Source organism: Callithrix jacchus, chromosome 17 (assembly GCF_049354715.1).
Source record: "Callithrix jacchus isolate 240 chromosome 17, calJac240_pri, whole genome shotgun sequence".
In the NCBI taxonomy this organism is placed as follows: domain Eukaryota; kingdom Metazoa; phylum Chordata; class Mammalia; order Primates; family Cebidae; genus Callithrix; species Callithrix jacchus.
The window spans coordinates 28,004,841-28,023,417 of record NC_133518.1 but is presented as its reverse complement, the minus strand read 5'-3'; positions in this window follow the sequence as shown (position 1 = coordinate 28,023,417).

The window sequence follows — 18,577 nt, the reverse complement described above, 5'->3', positions numbered from 1 at the left end:
AAATCAAGAATAAAATGCAAGGCCAGAAAATATTGTATTTAAATATATTAGGCAATATGTTAGGGGCATAAGCATATGTGCTAAGATTATTAAAAAGGTGGCTGGGCAAGGTGGCTCACACTTGTAGTTCCAGCACTTTGGGAGGCTAAGGCGGGTGGATCATCTGAAGTCAGGAGATTGAGGCCAGGCTGACCGACATGGTGAAACCCCATCTCTATTAAAAAGACAAAAATTAGCTGGGCCTGGTGGCATGTGTCTTTAACCCAGTTATCCAGGAGGCTGAGGCAGGACAATTGCTTGAACCTGGGAGGCGGAGATTGCAGTGAACTGAGATTGTGCTACTGCACTCCAGCCTGGGCGACAAAGTGAGACTCCGTTTCAAAACAAAACAACACAAAACAAAAAAGATTATTAAAAAGGCAAGAAAATGATTAGCATTAAACTCAATACAGAAGTTAACTGGGAAGGAAAGGAAACAGAGTTGTCATTGGAGAGGCACATTGTCAGCTCTGAAATATTAGTCATTTTCTATTTCTTAAGTTGGCTACAGGGAACATGTGTGTTTGTTTTATTCTTTTGAAATATACATACGTGTGTGTGTATGACATACATATATAGTATGTATACTTTTGATGTATGATATCATCTATCATAAACTCAGTATAAATTTAATTAAAACTTTTAATAATTGAACTTTTTGGTAATCCAAAGTACTTTTATGGTTTCATAATGGCTCTTTAATGTGTCAGCCTCAAGAGTGGCTTATGGCTGGAGAGTTTTCCATAGTCCCCTGGACAATTGAAAATGGGATAAATGACAAACTTTGAGATACTACTTTTATTTCCGATCCTTATTTCCTGCTTAAAATTATCCACTCCAAGCTCTATCTTTTCATACACAGGACTGTTTCATTGACCGAATTGCATGAAACTCTCTTATTTAAAGAAAGTAATCTAGTCCAAATTTTCCTAAACTTCAAGCCATTTGAAAATCCCTTTATAATTTTTGAGATATCTATGATCAGTATTTTTCTCCATTTTTCATTTCCTATATTATTTTGAAATGTAGTATTTTTCTTTAAGTTTATCTTAATTTGGCTTACTTTTGCTATACTTACCTCACCTTAAGAAATATTAGGGAAATCATGAGTTTGATGTGTACTATTTCTATTTTATCTGACATTCATGAAAATAGAATTATAACTATTCAAATATTTTAAAGGTTTCCTCATACCACATCTGACCAAAGGTCATTCTATGTTCATGTACCATACTTCAGGCAAGTCTAATTAAAGGTAGAAACACACACACACACACACACACACACACACACACACAAAATTGTCTGCTTCTCTTCTCATTTCCTCTGTTCCACAGTACATGCTCACTGGAAGGGCAACCAGCAGCCAGCTCCGGTCTCAGCATTTGCCAGGCTGCCAATTTTCCCCTTTGTCTGCAGAATGTTTCCCATTTGAATTTGCTTTCCGCCTTTTATTTGGGCTTGCCATCTTTCTGTTGCCTAGCTCACTATAAAAGGGGGTAAATTTATTCCCTGGGAAACCAACATTCCTGCAGCTGCAATGCCAGCCGGTCAGCCAAGATAAAGTAGCAGAGCAGAATTAACAGACTGGTGCTCAAGTCCCTGTTTATACATGGGCCAAGTTACTAGGGGCATGTGTGGCTGTGTTAAGAGTAGCTTGTCAACCTCCCCATCAGAATCCTGCCAATAGCAGGGTGACAGCAGGCCCCATAGTCTTCTGTGACAATCCAATTCACACATCTCCTCTAGTGATCATCAACCACTCAGGCTTAACTGACTCAAATTCTCCACCAACTTTCCAGCTTGGGCATTCTTGATTCTTGATTTATTAAGTCCTGCTTAATAGCATGGGACCTTAATAGAATGGCATCTGTGATACGGTTTGATTAAATAAGTTTTTTCTTTTCCTTTTAGTTGCCCTTCAAGGTCAGATGGTTTAGATATTTCCAGAAGGCTGCCACTGCCTCTTAGTTCCATACATGTGTATATGATGCCATTGGCAGGGCCTTCCAGGCGCATAGCTGAGTCTATTAAGACTTAGTGAAGCCTGAAAGGGAGAATCAATGTTTCATTTACATCAGAATGCTCTACATCACATCACATCCTGCTGGACACAGGCTGGACAATATCTTAATACTAATCAGCCTTTTCTAACATTGAATTATAGGGCTTGGTATTTTGAAAACCAAAAGTATTAGCTCTGGCCCTCCCAGCTGCTCTCTGACAATTGTCTGCCCCCTTGCCAGACTGTACAATTTGACACTCTTGTTCAGCGACTTCTCACTCATTAAACTGATCAAGATACAAAACTTGTTAGTTAATTTTTCATGCACTTGGGGGATCTGGTTGCATATTTTAATGATCTGCTCTCAGAATGTGCTGATCAAACTGCATATTTTGTTGATTCGCTGTGACATATCCTTAACCACAGTGTTGCTCACACAGGGTCCTGGGCGATGTGAGCTGCATCCAGGAAATGCTGAGTAGATGCCGTGTGTGCTAATTGAGCTGTGCAGCTCCGCTGAGGCACTGATGTACTCTTTACTGATAGATTTGAATAATAACCATTTGGAAATTTCATATTCTGTATCCTAGGGCTCAGATGATATCAAAACTAATATTTATTAGAGTAGCGTTCATTCTAGTTAGACCCTAAGGCATTGTTCTCATTTGCTTAAGGTTTGGTCATGAAAACTGGAGGCTCTACACACATTCACGTGCACACACACATACACACACACACCATGCATAAATGAGATAAACAAAGAAGCCAGGGTGCAAGTCTAGACAAGGTCAAACAGAAAGATAATAGCAATACTTAGCTAGACTCTCTGGGTCCTGTTCTTGTTGAGAGCTTAGGAATTGGCTGTATGTATTGGAAAAAATAAATCATCTGACCTTACTGTCTCTACCTACAGGGCATTGATTCCAAAATGGCTGCCTCAGCCAGAGAGGGTGCTCAGGGACCCCTGCCAATGAGGAGGCAGACAGCTGGGCCACCAGGGCCTTCCTCAGAAGGTCAGGGGAGTTGGGCTGTTGTCCAGACCCTACATGACTGATCACATGACTCCTAGCAAATAAATCAGGATCTCCAGGTGTCATTTGCCAAGTTTGCTTTTTAAAAAGATGAGTATTGGCTGACAGTATCTTGGAAAAAAAAAAAAAAAGAAAGAAAAAGATGAGCAAGATCATGGGCATTTTCAACTTCTAAATTCTATAAGGTATAAATAGTCAGGTCATGGTTTTTTTTTTTTAATCTCTACCAAGGAAAATTATTTTACATTATAGACAGTTGGATTTTGCTTTAATATACCACCAAAACACAATAATAATAAAATGGAAAATCAAAATTAGAAAGGGGGTTTGGGAGTAGTGGGATTGTCTTCTCAGAATAGAAAAAAAAGATGACATAAATAAACATGATTTTTCAGCATGCTTCAAATGAAGACTTTTTGGGTAGTCTGTATGAACCTATAAAGGGCCAGATGCTAAATATTGTACTCTTTGTGGATCATATAGTAATCCACACTATGTGGATTACTATATGATCCACAAAGTGTCAAATTGTACAGTCTGTTATAACTATTCAACTTTTTCATTATAGTGGGAAAGCAACCACAGCAGATGCCATAAACAAATGAGCATGGCTATGTATCAATAAAACTTTATTTATAAAATCAGGCAACTGGCTGAATTTGGTCCAAGAGCAGTTATTTGTTTACTGTTAGTCTAGAACATTATTTTATTATTTTTCAGTTTACTCTTCTATAAAAATAAAAACATGATAGAATCTACTATTTGAGAATGTTAGGAGAATTAAATGAGTTATTACAAAATTTAGTTACTCAAGTACTTAGAACGATGACTCACACATAGCAAGCACTATGGAAATGGTAGTTAACTTTTGTTACTATTAGTTATTATTTGGACTGTATAACCAAATTAATTCATTGTCCTGATAAGTAAGTTTCTACTATGTGTCATTTTTGGGTTCTGTGCTGACCTAACCAATCAGAGCATTTTTGTCATGGAGTGCACAGAATGGGGTGGGAGTCAGAGATGAGAAAAGAGATATTTATCTCTCTATGTATCTCTCTGTCTCTCTCTCTCTCTCTCTCTCTCTATATATATATATATATATATATATATGATCTGCTCTCAGAATGTTCTGATCAAACTGCATATTTTGTTGATTCGCTGTGACATATATCCTTAACCACAGTGTTGCTCACACAGGGTCCTGGGTGATGTGAGCTGCATCCAGGAAATGCTGAGTAGATGCCGTGTGTGTGTGTGTGTATAGAGAGAGAGAGAGAGAGAGAGAGAGAGAATATATATCTTTCTCATAAATGATATGGCTATATCTATAGAGGAAAGAGAAGGAATAGCTCAGAAGCACACACACATAGTAGAGACAGCCAACCCGTGAATGGAGGAGATCAGATGAGGCTTCCAGGAGGAAGTGATAGCTAAACTGAACATGTAAAACTAGCAAGACTTTGCCTGTCAAAGGAGAAAATGGGGGATGAGGGCATAGCTGGAAGGTAGAGGAAGAGTGTTTAATCAGAGGAAACAGACTGAGAAGAGTTGAGGACAGCTGGATTATTGAGTGAATGGGAAGTGATGAGGAGGGAGGCTAAAGAGGTGGACAAAACCTCATGAGCCATGTTGAAGATTTGGGGTGGATCCAAAGCTGGAAGCTTGAATGGTTTAAGCAGAAGAGGGACGTGATCAGATTTTTGTCTTAGGCAGAATAATATGGCCGCACATGGAGAATGGATGGGAAGGGGCAAGACAAAACCATTGCCAAAAAAGAAAAAGAGGGCAAAAACATATGGATGAGAAGTGGAGAGAGTATCAAGAGGATGGGAGGATGGTTAGCCATTTGAAACTTTTCAGAGGGGTTAAGAAAAATAAGGCCTAAAGAGAGGTCATCAGTGGCCCCAAGAAAGTGCTTGTAAAGCTGTGATAAGGCCCAGCATAGACTGTAAGGACAGTGGTCACTGTGAGATGTTGATTACCACCTGTGGAATCTGTCCTGCAGACCCTGACTCAATGACAGATGAATGAATACACTCACACGTACTAATCTAAGTGGGCTAGGGATGGTCATTGGCTGCTTTCAGAGGGCAATTGCAGCTAACAGACCATAACTCCCTGTAACTGCTCACATTTATTCAGGATAGATTTAATAACAGATGTCTTAAGTCAACATATTGTGAGTAATTAACATAGTTAAAAGAGTGATTTTATGAATGATAAGAGCTTAGGTTCTGGGACAGAGTAAATACCATTAACAAATTCCCCTTTGACCTCCCCCTGAGAGAACCACCCAGCACAAAGTTTACATGCACAAACAAATTAGAGTAGAGACAAAGGAATGTGGGGTAAATAGACTAAACTGGGGAAACCTTTCTTGTCTCTATCTTTTTACCTATGCTAATGTAATGAAGCAGCTGCCTTCAGCCTGCCCCAATAAAACCTTTTGGTCTTCCAAAAGGTTTGATTCTATAATCTATAACTTTCCCTAATATTTTACCAGCCACCCTGAGTGAATCTCAACATACTGGAAATACATACAGAGGTTAATTTCAAGAAAATTTGAATGAGAAGCAGAAGTTGAGTCTTAGGTAGGTAAAACTAGAATCAATTACAGGAGAAGGCAGCGTAAAGGAAGCAGCTCACCAGAAGAGAGAAAGGGGGTGGCTGATGGAGATGGTCACTCAAGAAGGCTCCAAGGAACAGGATCCAGAGCAGAGTGTCAGGTCACTCTTAGCAGAAAGGCAGGCATACTCCCTGCAACATGCAAGAAAATGCCTTAGAGTAACAACAAAACTCAGTCTGTTGTGGACAAATGAGAGCCAATAAAACTACGCTAGATCTTCTAAAGTAAGGGATGGAATATGATTTCCTAAGAGTGGGAAGTGGTAGCATCAGGCTGAGAAGCTAGGGGTGGAGGAATAGGTCTGGGTGAGACACCATGGAGAATGTGATGGGATGAGGAAAAAATGAATACAAGATTTGAATGAAGCCTTGAGGTCTCAGATCAGTTCGAGAGCATAAATACATGATAGACTCTGACAGCACCATTTGGGATTTCTCCCTTCAAGCAATGCTCTCGCTTCTCAGCCCACATCCAGAAAAGACAAAACAGAAAGTATGAGTGACCCAGAGGTGTGAACTGGCTAGGTGGGAGTTGAAGAAAGCTTCTGAGGAGAGGGTGGTAGAGTGCTGGAGAGAGTGCTGTGGGGACAAAAAAGAATGGCCCAGGCTGAGGATCCTGCCAAGTGAGGCAAGAAGCACAGGGTGGCTACAGGGAATGTCACAGATGCCCAATCTCAGTTATTACAGTCATTAAACTGATTTTGTTTTGTTTCATAGCATTCACTAGAATGAATTAATTTCCAAAGCTTATTGGGCTGTCATTTTTTCATATGAGAAAACAAAAGAAACTTACTCATTATAGTGACTAAAGAGAGGGGAGGTAACTTCCAAGTGTTAGTTAATTGAAATGGAATTCCCAATCTGATAATTATTTTACAAAAGTAGCATTTCAAATCTAGCTTGTGGTGCTCTCTATTGAATGAGAGATAGGGCAGAACCATCTGTCAGCATGTCTTCTCGAAGCTTCCTTCTAAAGGAGAGCCCTTCAGGCCGGGTGTACAGCCCTCACACCCAAGGCACACTGCTGACCTCCTTCCCTGACAGCCGCTCTTCCACTTAGTCATACCAGTGCTTCTTGACATTTTCAAATACCTGAATTTTTGGCAGCAGATTTGAGGAAATTAAAAGGCAAACACTTCTTTAAAAAATAAAAGCAAGTTTCAGAAAACTTTCTATAATTATCCTGTTATTCTTTTGTTTGCCCTTTGGCACCACGTGGCTGCTTGAGTGGAAATGGTTACTGCCCTGATAAAGTTCTCTTGTGTCCTCTTGGAGTAGAGCTCTTCCGGGTTCCAGAAAGCCTGTGCTCTTTCTCTGGCCCTGGTTCCATTTCCCATTTCAGCCTTTGCCTGTCACAGCAAGGTGACCCCTGCCCCAAACCCCAACAGCCGTGCTCAGCCATGTACCCAGCCCCTCACTGACCTCCCCTCAACTGTGTAAAAACAAATTAGTCACACTCATCCAAATGTGTCTGGACAGATTGCCCCCTACCCACACACACAGAATGTGAGTTAAGGGGAACCTGGTTTCCATCTCTGGAGCGGCCTTAAAGAAAAGCTGAAAAATCTTCAGCCTCACACCTTTCACAGAGCCACGGAGCTTTCCTCTACAGTCATTGAATGCCTGTATCTGGAAGCCATTTTTAAAAATAGGAGAGGAAATGTTTTTTACTGTTTTTAGATGCACACACTGGCAGGTAATAGCGATAGATATTCCAGTACTGCAGACAGTACCCTAAAAACACTTTCCATCCTTTCCCTCACTTACTCCTCACAGCAACCTTTACCTGCAACAACAGCGAGCATGTAAAAAGGCACTGGTATTATTCTGTCTTTCAGATGGGATGAGGGAGCGTAGAGAACAGCGAAATGATGCCCTAAAGCCACACAGCTACTAACAGAGCCAAGATTTGCACCCAGCCAGGCTGAGCCCAGAGACGGCACTCTGAAATGCCTCATTCAGTGGCTAGTTCATTTATATTCATTATAAATGATTCAAGTGTTCTGGAACCTAAGACTGCGAGCTTACATAACCCAGGGGCTCCTTTCCGCCCGGTTACACTCATTTCCTTATTTAATACAATGCCTTCTCCTTACATGGTTCTTTACCAAGTGTAGTCTACAGGCTTTTAATTCGTTGTTTCCTGCCTCTTTAGTCTTCTGCCACCTTCAATTCTTTCCCAAGATCTTGGGCACAATACTGTTTCCCTCTACCGTTTTTTACTCACATCTTCCACAAGGGGGCACATTCTGACCATAAAGCTTGTGAGGCTCTTCAATCAGCTTAACTACAAGCAGCGTCACCCTAATGCTTTCATTCTGTTACAAGAAATGCCTTTATTCAAGCTACATTCTTCACTGTTATTTTATGCAGGGGAAACAACGAAAAAAAAGGAAACCATATAATATTTGTGGACTGTTTGACCATAATTCATTCACTGGATTTCTATGTTAGGTATGGAATCCATTAAGCAGGATATTGAAGCTTATGAATGGAAACCTAGTAATTCCTCTTTAATAAACATGAGTTACTTTTATTTCTTAAACTTTATTAGGCATTTACTCAAAACATTACTCAAAAATGTTTATTAATAATATGAATGATGATTTTGATTCCGTTTGCATTATTACTATGTCTAAGGGTCCAAAACACAAAGTCTGGATTATTCATAAAGACAGAGAAAATGGCTGGTGTTTGAATGTAAATCTTAGTTCTTGAGGCTAACTCCATCTTGACACTTCTCACCAACCCTTGTAAGGAAGGAGTGGCTGCTACCACAGTGGCCTTTTTGTGTAGCTGAGGAAACTAAGACTTGAGGAGACTTGCTCAGGCCTTACAAGAGTCACAGATGGGGAATAGGGCTGGTTCTTGTCAGCTCCCTGAGGCTGCACTGGTCACCAAGCAGAGCTAACACAAGAGGAAAATGAAGAATGAAAGAAATGGGAAGACAATTCTCACATTAAAGGCAAGCTCACCTCATCCTCTTTGCCTGCTAGACTTCTAAACACTGGATTCCTCCCAGCTTAGTTCCAGGCTCTCTTCTCTTCTTCATTCTTCCCCTAAATGATTGCATCTGCTTCCAGGACTTTTAATATCTCCCCAGACCTCTCCTCTGACAAACTTCCCCTGAGTCATGGTCAAATACCTATCTGAAAACTCCATGTGGAGGACTCCTTGCCCTAGTAAACTGAGTAAGTCCAAATTGAAGCAACTGATTTCCTGCCATGTCCCTGAAAAATCATCAGCATCTCCCAGCATCCCACTTTTCCAATTTCAGAAAATGGCTCTGATGTCTACCCAGTTCCTAAAAGTAGACCACTGAAGCCACACCAATATCCATCTTTGCCTTTTCCCAAACTCAAATGCCTCAGCCAGTCCTCTTGATTCTAAATCTGAAATAAATCTTGTATTTTTCCACTTTTTTTTTTTTCCATTTTGTGTTCAAAGTTCTACAGTCTCTGGCCTGGACCACAGCAGGAGCCTCTCCCTGGAGCTCTGTGTCCATTCATGTGCCCTCCTTCCACAATCCAGTCTCCACACAGAAGCCAGATTAGTCTTGTTAAAATACAGATTTGACTATTATTTATCCTGCTTAAAACTCTTAAACAGCTTCTCGTGCACATGAAATGAAACCCCAACTCCTTATTATGGCCCACAAGTCCTGTACCCTCTGGCCCCTGCCACCTATCCAGCTTTACTCCACTGCTCAGCTGCCTTCTGTGGGATCCATGCTCTCTTGCATCTCAGGGCCTCTGTGCTGGCTGTTCCTTCAGGCCTTCCTTGGCCACGCCAGCTAGGTCAGCCCTAGTTATTTTCTACTATCCAAATTTTTTCCTTTCTGACACTTTTTACAGCCAATAATTATTTTATTATTTGCTTACTCATTTATTATCTCCCTCTCAAACTCTGTAACTCCAAGAGAGAGGGACAAAAATATGAATAGTCCAATTAAATTAAATAGCAATTTGACTAATTAGTTTAATTTTGTTTACAAATCCCTGTTCTGCCAAGATAAAAAAATGTAGTCTGAATTGAAGTGGTCCCCTATCCACTTCTGCAGGGTTGTACACAATTCATAAGGGGATTACACAGGCACCCCATTAAGATCGCCATGTTCTCTGTCCACACTAGCACCTGCCATGACACCTACTGTCCTTTCAAGTCTCTGTCAAATGTTCACAACAGTCACCAAAGAGATATTCTCTTTCCAATCACAGACCTTCTCCATCCAATGAATCTCACCACTATTTCTATCAGGTGCAAACCACATCATTCTGCAGCTCCTGCACCATGCTGGGGTCTAGAGAGACCATGTTGTTGGAGGCGTGGTCTGTCTCAATCTGACTCTGCAGTCTTTCCTACTCTTTCCTACGTGGAACAGGCACAAAGCCCCTTTTTCAAGACCCATCAATGTCTGCACTCTTATTACTCCTCCTCCAGCTCTCTTTCCAGTTCACTGAATCTTTTCCTAGAAGGAAGAGTGGAGGGAATAGATAGGAGCATTGCTCTTATCTTAATGTAGAATAAGACTTAATATAGAATAAAATATTTGAGTAAGTTATTGAGTAAGGAAACTTACTCAAATATTTTATTCTATATTAAGTCTTGTGTGTTCCTCCGATTTTTTGAAACACAAAAGCAAAGAGAAGCTTTTTTCTTTGCTTACTATTTACACATCACTTCTCCAAATATATGAAGTCAAAAAACATAATTAGTTGAATTGGGGGAAAGAGCTTAAAAAGGAGACTGGAATATATATATATATATATATATATATATATATATATATATATATGTATATATATAAGTTAAGGGTTCAAAATATCTCTCCCTTACATTAATATTGTGCCCGGTGCATTGTTGGTGTGTAATAGGTATTTGTAAATTAAAAATTAATAATAAATAAATGAATAAATATTCAGTATTGTCAGAAAACTGTAGTTAGGCAGACAGTCCAGATTACAAATTAGGAGGGACAACTTCTGTTCTTTACCTTCCTGCTGAGTGCTGGATCCCCTGTGGTTCACTTAATTATTCCATTCCAAACTTTTACAATAGATACACAATTATAGTTGATTCTTCATAGATGATGATAGCCATGTTGCAGAGTTCTTTGAACTCCTTACAACAAAATGTAAGAATATAATGGTTTATAGCCTTTATAGAAATAAGTTTATTATGCTTTCTTTATGAACAGAATACTTTCAAGGATTCTTCCGTTGCATTGTTTTGTAAGTTTGTGAAAGTCCTTATGTGTTAGGTAAGTCTCTTGAAGGCAGCAGATGGTTGATTGGTGAATTCTTATCCATTCTGCAATTCTGTATCTTTTAAGTGGAGCATTCAGGCCATTTGCATTCAGTGTTAGTATTGAGATGTGAGGCACCATTTCATTCATCATGCTATTTGTTGCCTGTATACCTTGGTTTTTTGCTTTTAGTTTTTGTTTTTTAAATTGTATTTTTGTTTTATAGGTCCTGTGAAATTTATGCTTTAAAGAAGTTCTGTCTGATGTGTTTCCAGGATTTGTTTCAAGATTTATAGCTCCCTTCAGCAGTTCTTGTAGTGTTGGCTTGGCAGTAGCAAATTCTCTCAGCATTTGTATGTCTGAAAACGACTGTATCTTTCCTTCATATATGAAGCTTAGTTTTGCTGGGTACAAAATTCTTGGCTTATAATTGTTTCGTTTGAGGAGGCTGAAGATAGGGCCCCAATGCCTTCTAGTTTGTAGGGTTTCTGCTGAGAAATTTGCTGTTAATCTGATAGGTTTTCCTTTACAGGTTACCTGGTGCTTTTGTCTCATAGCTCTTAAGATTTTTTTTCTTCGTCTTAACTTTAGATAACCTAATGACACTGTGCCTAGGCAATGATCTTTTTGCAATGAATTTCCCAGGCATTCTTTGTGCTTCTTGTACTGAATGTCTGGTCTCCAGGAAGGTCAGGAAAGTTTTCCTTGATTATTCCCTCAAATATGTTTTCCAAACTTATAGATTTATCTTCTTCCTCAGAAACACCGATTTATTCTTAGGTTTGGTCATTTAACATAATCCCAGACTTCTTGGAGGCTTTGTTCATATTTTCTTATCCTTTTTTCTTTGTCTTTCTTGGATTGGGTTAATTCCAAGACCTTGTCTTAGAGCTCTGAATTTCTTTCTTCTACTTGTTAAATTCTGTTGCTGATACTTTCCAGGGCATTTTGCATTTATATGAGTGTGTCCATTGTTCACTGACATTTTTATTGTTTTTTATTTATGCTATCTATTTTCTTGAATATTTTTCCCTTCACTTCTTGTGTCATTCTTTGGATTTTCTTACTTTGGGCTTCGCCGTTCTCTGGTGTGCCCCTGATTAGCTTAATAACTAACCTCCTGAATTCTTTTTCAGGTAAATCAGGGATTTCTTCTTGGTTTGGGTCCATTGCTGGTAAGCTAGAATGATTTTTTTGGAGATGTTGAAGAACTTTGTTTTGTCATATTACTAGAGTTGGTTTTCTGGTTCCTTCTCACTTGGGTAGGCTCTGTCATTTGGATACCCAAAAAGTGTCCAAATACCAAATATTGTTGAGGAAGTCGAGTACAAAAGACCCACTGACTGTTGGTAAAGTGCAATGGTGCTATCAGCTTTAGAAAAATTTGATGGACAAATTTTATCACCTTCACAAAAATTTGTAAAATTTAAGAGATATGTACCAATGGCCCGGTAGTTCTACTTCGTATTAAGATCCTTGAAGAAACACACATATATATGAAATAGGAAATGCACAAGAATGTTTATAGCATCATTTCTTCAAACACTTCCTCTCAACCTCTCAAGAATAAAAACATAAAGAGGAGCCTATGTAAATAAATTGTAGAATATTCACACAATTGAATAGTATACAGCGGGAAAATTAATGAACCAGAGCTGTAACTTTCAGTATGAATGAATCTCACAAACACAATTAAGCAAAAACAAGCATATAAAGAGTGCAAATATTTGCAGTGACTCCTAGTTGTTCACAGACATTCTTGACTTCCACTTTGTAATAAAATACCAATATTACTCAGAAAATTGCTTCCCATAATAAAAGGGATCTTACAGTTTGGTGTGGTTATGTGATTGAGTTCTAGCAAATGAGCTGCAAGTGGAAGTGATGATTATTATTTTAAAAAACTTCATAAAGGAGTTTTGCTCAATTGCTAATGACCCTTTCTTTCGCCCTTCTACATTTTTCCTTTCTTCGAGCTCACAATGTGGACATAATGATTGAAATTCTAGCAGCCTACTTTACTCCAGAAAGTGACTTTAAAAATGGAAACCATGAGCTAGAATGGTACAGAAAATAGGTATCTGGATTCCCAAATGCCACCATAAAAGCTCTGGCTGGCCTACCTCCAGATTTCTTTAATGTGATAGAGGAATAAATTTATATTTTGTTTAGATTACTGTCCTTTGTTATTTTCTGTTATATCTATTTGTTTCTATTGATGTCTGATACAGATGTGCATAAAATACAGATGTAAATTACATCTAAAACATGTAAAGCAACCAGCTTGTGGCAAAGGCATGGGAAATCACACAATGGCAAACTACAAAAATAGGATGGTGATAACTTGTGGGCTAGAAAACAGGAGGAGAAGAGCGGGGCAGATATATACAGCTTCTATTGCATTTTGTTTTGTTTTATTCTTTATGGGTTTTTTTTGTGTATCTTAAATACTGGTGTAGTACTGTTTAAGATGTTTAAACAGAAAAGGCTTCTGGAGTTCTTGGAGCATAAAGCATAAGGAATTATCATTACGAACTCTGCATTCTATCTGCTCCTCTCGAAACTCCTTGGTCTCTGGTGATCGGAGTTGAATAAACTGGTGATTCTCTCGGCTTTTTAATTTTCTCTTCTGTTTAAGACAGAGTCTTACTCTGTCACCCAGGCTTGAGTACAATGGCACAATCTCGGCTCACTCACTGAAACCTCTACCTCCAGATTCAAGTGATTCTTGTGCCTCAGCCACCTGAGTAGCTGGGATTACAAGAACCCAGCTAATTTTTGTATTTTTGGTAGAAAGGGATTTTCACCATGTTGGCCAGGCTGGTCTTGAACTCCTAGCCTCAAGTGATCTGCTTGCCTCAGCGCCCCAAAGTGCTGGGATAACAGGTGTGAACTACCAGTCCCAGCCTTAACTCTTCTTTGAAGGTCAAAACAGCCACTCTGTTTACTTCGTCTCCTCTAGCCTATTCTTGTCCCTCACAGATATTCAGAAGTTGCAGAGAAGCCTTTCTTCAGCCAAAAGTCTTTCCAGTTTTATAACACATTCATACTTCACATGTCACGTCAGTCTGTGTTTCTAGAGAGGAAGAAGTAGAAGGAGAAGACAGAGAGCCTCTATCATCTCTGTGCCTAGAGGTGGAATTTGGTTCTACCTCACATTAAGCTTTCCGTTGTTCATATGGCATTATTCCATTGTTATGTGGCTAGCTGGTGCTAGGTGCTTGGCACATCGAGCTGCCATCTCCCACCATGCTAAGAAGATGTCAAACATGGGGGGTGTTGAGGAGCATGCCAAGAATAGAATAGCTTCTTCAATGACTAAACAATTTCCCCTCTGGAATGTTTTACAAACGGGCTGATGGGATTAGACAGCATGCCTTTCTTAGAAGACTTTATAGACACAATCACTTACATAAAGATGAAAGTGGTGTTTGGGGGAAAATGCCAAGTTGCAAATCTGAGGTGGAGAAGACATTCCATTAACCTTGTATCTACGAGGCTATTAATTTCAAATGATAAAGGGAAGTCAGATAAAACCAATTAGCATAAAACTCTCCTGCTCAGCTTTGTAGACCTTCAACAAATAGCAACAATGAAGGACATTTAGGGATGGAGCTTTTCCAAGGGACTATTAAAGTGAGAGTGTCTTCACCTTCTTTCATCTTGTGTTTTCTATGTGCTAAATTGTAAGGAAACTACTAAGTGATTTCTTAAATCCATTCTTTTTCCTTTCTTTTCTTTCCTTTATGATTTAATGCCTTGGATCTTTGCAGAAAATAGACAAATGATGGCATATTCTTTGGGGGAAGAAAACACATGATTACACCTGCTGTCCAGAATAACTGGAAGTCCCTCTACCTGCTGGGGAGCTGCCATTTCGAAATTCTTGGTCAACTGTAGTGATGAGATTTTTACCCAGGATTATTTCAGCATTTAAGAGTGAGGATTGAGGCAACATGGGTGAACATATACAAATTCGGTTTGTGTGGTGGTGACTCTTTTTTCCAAGTATATCTGCTAATATACTATTGCAGGTACATTTTTGAGCATTTACCTTATGCTCAGCTCCAGGTAGATCAACATGGAAGACACAGGAGGCATCTAAGATGTGAAACTTTCTTTCTTTTTTTTTCTGAGACAGAGTTTTGCTCTTGTTACCCAGGGTGGAGTGCAATGGCGCGATCTCGGCTCACCGCAACCTCCGCCTCCTGGGTTCAGGCAATTCTCCTGCCTCAGCCTCCTGAGTAGCTGGGACCACAGGCACGCGCCACCATGCCCAGCTAATTTTTAGTATTTTTAGTAGAGACGGGGTTTCACCATGTTGACCAGGATGGTCTCGATCTCTTGACCTCGTGATCCACCAGCCTTGGCCTCCCAAAGTGCTGGGATTGCAGGCTTGAGCCACCGCGCCCAGCCAGATGTGAAACTTACTACCGCTATAAAGAACTTGGGAGCAAGGACCGTGCCTTGCTCATCTTTGTTTCCTCTGTGCCTGGCATGTGGCAGGTGCTCAGTTATAATTTTTGAGTGAATAGAGCTATAGACATCAAACAAAAAAATAAATGATACTATCATATGTAATAACTACCAAAATGTGATATTGACTGTAAGATGTATGGAAGCTAAATAATTTAGAAAGACAATCATAATTACTATAGCTAGAATTTAATGAGTGTGTATTATATACCAGAAGCTTTTCTTATTGTTTTACATTCTTTAATCCATCACAAGAGGTAAATATTTGAATGAGTTATGGCAATGCTTCCTGCTCTAACAAATTCCAAAATGTCCAATGGCTTGAAAACAATGGAAGATTTTTAATTCATCAATTTATTTTCTGATGCTTCATGGTCAGTATGGGTATTCCTGCAGGCAGGCAGGTTTTCCCCAAATGGAGATCCAGAGGGCCCAGGATCCTTCCGTACTTTCTTGCTTCCTCATTTCTAATGTGTGGCTTCCTTGTTATGTTCTGGGCACAGACATCGAGCTAGCAAATAAGGGAAGAAGAGGTGGAAAAGGTGTAGCAACTTCCAAACCACATTAACAGAAAGCAACATACCTCACTGCTGCTTGCATTTCATTGAAATAACCACATAGCCCCACACAGTTGCAAAGGGAGGCAGGAACTGTAGTTCCTGGTCAGGCAACCACTTCACAGAAGGGGAACAAGAATCATTTGTCTTTGAGTGTTTTTATTATTTCCATTTTGCGGTTGAAGACATTGATGCGTAGAGGTCAAGCAACTTGCCTGAAATCAGAGTGATGGAGTGTATTGGACTCCTTGGAAATATTCTCTGTCTTTAAAATAACTGTGTATTCTTGTGTGTTTATTTTTTTGATAATTCTGGGTACCTATTGCTTAATCAGGCACTACTAGATGTAACAGGAAGATAATATGGAGACCAAATTAGACTGAAAAATGTACCTAAAGACTGTCCCATACATGCCACCTCTCCTCCCCCATTTGTATCTGGAAATGTGTGGTTAGTTTTGATTGTCACGCACACGGGGTACTACTTTAATTTAGTGATCAAGGCCAGAGTTGCCAGATGTCCTATAATGCCTAAGACAGTGTGACTCTGTGAAGAATTGTCCCATCCAAAAAGTTAGTGGTGTCCCTATGTGACACTAGGCTAAGGCTGTCTGAGATGTGTCTAAATGCCAGTGTAGAGAAAAGATATTTGCTGAGAACAAACTAATAGAGTCCTTTAGAAGGAGTGTAGACTCTGGGATTGGGCCCTGACACTCTGGGGGGGCGTGTCCCAGATGGAGCCGGGAAGTCAGGGATCTGACCATTTAAACGCGACCTGGGCAGGAGCGGTGGCGGGAGTGGCTGTATCCTGGGAGGGTGGTGCTAGCAAACCTGGCAGCTGACTGGGTGGGGCGTGCCTTCCCAGGCAGTCCCGGAGGGGAGGGCTGGGGGTCCCCGTCCCCGCCCCGCGTGCTCAGGCTGAACAGCTTTTCCTCCCTGATCTTTCAGAGGCGCCTACCGGTGGCCAACGCAGGGCAGACTCCTGCGTGGGTGCTGTGGGGTTCTCCTTCAGTTTCCTCTCATTGCCTGAGGTTGGGCCTCAATGCCGCCGTACATTTCCTTGAGGTTGGTAAACTGCCCCTAGACCTCGCTGAATAGTAATTTCAGTATTCTGATGGGAAACTTAAGACCACCTTTGTGCAGGATGACCCCCAGTCCACTTTGAATCTCGCTCATGAGTATGTGTGAAAGTACCTGCGTGGGGTGGGGGCAGAGATGGGGTGGTGGAGCATTCAGCTTCTCAGGCCCAGGGTGCCGGCCCAAGTGCACCAAACTTTGAGAATCCGGCCAGAGAAACATGAGACTATCTTGAGGCCCATAGGACTCCTGGAGCCATTTCTCCTTTGTAGGGCCCATGGTGACATGGGAAGAGAGTGCAATGTTGTGTGACCTTATATGAACATACCACTGCCAGTCCCTGCCCTCCGTGGCCCTATGATCTTGGGCAAGTCACTGAACCCCTCCAAACGTCTGTGAGAACTGAAGACAAAAGCTTCTGAAAATATTGCATACAATGCCTAGCACTTGGCAGGCACTCAATAAATGCTAATCATATTATTATTATTAGACAAAGTCTCACTCTGTTTCCCAGGCTGGAGTTCAGTGGCACAATCTCGGCTCACTGTAATCTCCACCTCCCAGGTTCCAGCCATTCTCCTGCCTCAGCCTCCCAAGTAGCTGGGATTACAGGCATGCACCACCACACCTGGCTAATTTTGTAATTTTAGTAGACATAGTTTTACCATGTTGGCCAGGCTGGTCTCAAACTCCTGGTCTCAAGAGATCCACCCACTTCAGCCTGCCAAAGTGCTGGCATTACAGGCGTGAGCCACCATGCCAGGCCTAATGGTATTATTAAATCATATTGTTGTCTTATTAAATAAGTCCTCATTGAATTGGGGTTTACTCAATGCATGGAAATAAGGAAAACGGTGGGAGGTGGACAAGGGAGAGGTGTCATGGTTTAGATTTCATTCCTGGCCTATAAGTACTTAACATCTAGAGGTGCTAAGAGAGGAGGCATCTTACCTGGTTGCCATTAATTGCATATGATGGCAGTGGGTACTTTCAGGGGATGGAGATGTACAGAAAGTGTGTAATTTTGTGTCGGCCTATTTAGGTGGAAGGTTTCCAGCACCAAAAGTGCTGCATGGCTGGTTCTCTGCATGATAAAGTGCCCAAGTAGAGTTTCCAGGCCAATAGCTCTCAAATGTCCCTCCTTCAAAATACTAAGAGCTACACCTAGTGTTATCTGACTGCCAAAATGGGACAGGCACGGTTGTCTTCCAAATTACAGGGGTAAAAATTAAGTTAACAAAACTGCCTTATTTTTAAGTATTCCTCACAAATATTTCCTAATGCTTTGATGCTTCTTACAGCTTATTGGCCTGTGAGTATGAACAGAGCAAAACAAATGACTATTATTGGCAAGATTCAGAAGCAGCTGGGAGATATGATAACTTAGATTTTTTTAATTTTCCAGCTTGTGATTTTTTTTTTTTTTTTTGAGAGGGAGTCTTGCTCTGTTGCCCAGGCTGGAGTGCAGTGACATGATCTCGGCTCACCGCAACCTCCACTTCCTGGGTTCAAGTGGTGAT